This window comes from Seriola lalandi, unplaced genomic scaffold (genome assembly GCF_002814215.2).
Source record: "Seriola lalandi dorsalis isolate HSWRI2012SDOR001 ecotype SW California unplaced genomic scaffold, Sedor1 jcf7180002054953, whole genome shotgun sequence".
Taxonomy (NCBI): domain Eukaryota; kingdom Metazoa; phylum Chordata; class Actinopteri; order Carangiformes; family Carangidae; genus Seriola; species Seriola lalandi.
In genome coordinates, this window is record NW_019525504.1 from 1,113,866 (window position 1) to 1,114,600 (window position 735).

Below are 735 nucleotides of genomic sequence, written 5' to 3' on the forward strand. Positions count from 1 at the left end.
CAATTCTTCTCCTCAGAAACGTCCAACTTGATCAGCTGCAGGGGGGTTTGGTCCTTTAGGATCTCCCTTTTTATGAACTGTCGCAGTAAACTCTGATGATGACAACAGACAGATAGTTACCGAGCCATTCCATCAATTAATACATGTTTACATTCAAGTGAATTAATCAAAATCTTTACAGTGATACTTACCAACAGAAGCTCAGTCAAATCTTTTGCCAAAAAAGGCAACACTGGCTCGTCTGTTTGGTATCTCTGAGAATTGAAGCTTTGGGATTAAGAGTGGATCCCCTTGTGCTGCCAGGATGGCGTCATAAGAGGCTGTGTTCGCCTTTTGGACCTTCTTATCCTCAGCAGCTTTGACATACTTCTGAACCATGGGCCAAACTTCCAGGACTCTCTCTGCCAATGGCACATTTTCTACCCATCTGTGGCTGCAGAAAGAGAGGGGAAGCGGGACGACCCGGTGATGTTGGTGTAGTCCTCTTTCCGTGCAGGAACGTTGTGGAAGAGGAAATGGAGCGCGCACAGGAGTTTGTCAGTTTGCCAGGCTGTAAAGCCTGCCTTCATGGCATTGTGGAGAGTGTGAAGTCCACAGCTCCCAACCATCAGGACTTGAGCACCTCCATGCAGCTCAGCATGCTCCTTTTGAAGGAGATCCAAGAGTTTGAAGTTGACATTGGGGCCATCCATTCCTACTGAGAGAAGCTGCCTCGTGTTGAGTTGTGCAACACAT

At 47.3% G+C, this 735-nt stretch overlaps 1 pseudogene; it reads right to left on the reverse strand.

The window, feature by feature from the left end:
* Positions 1–5: 5 nt before the first annotated feature.
* LOC147817477 (uncharacterized) lies at positions 6–725 on the reverse strand (annotated as a pseudogene).
* Between the last annotated feature and the right edge of the window lie 10 nt (positions 726–735).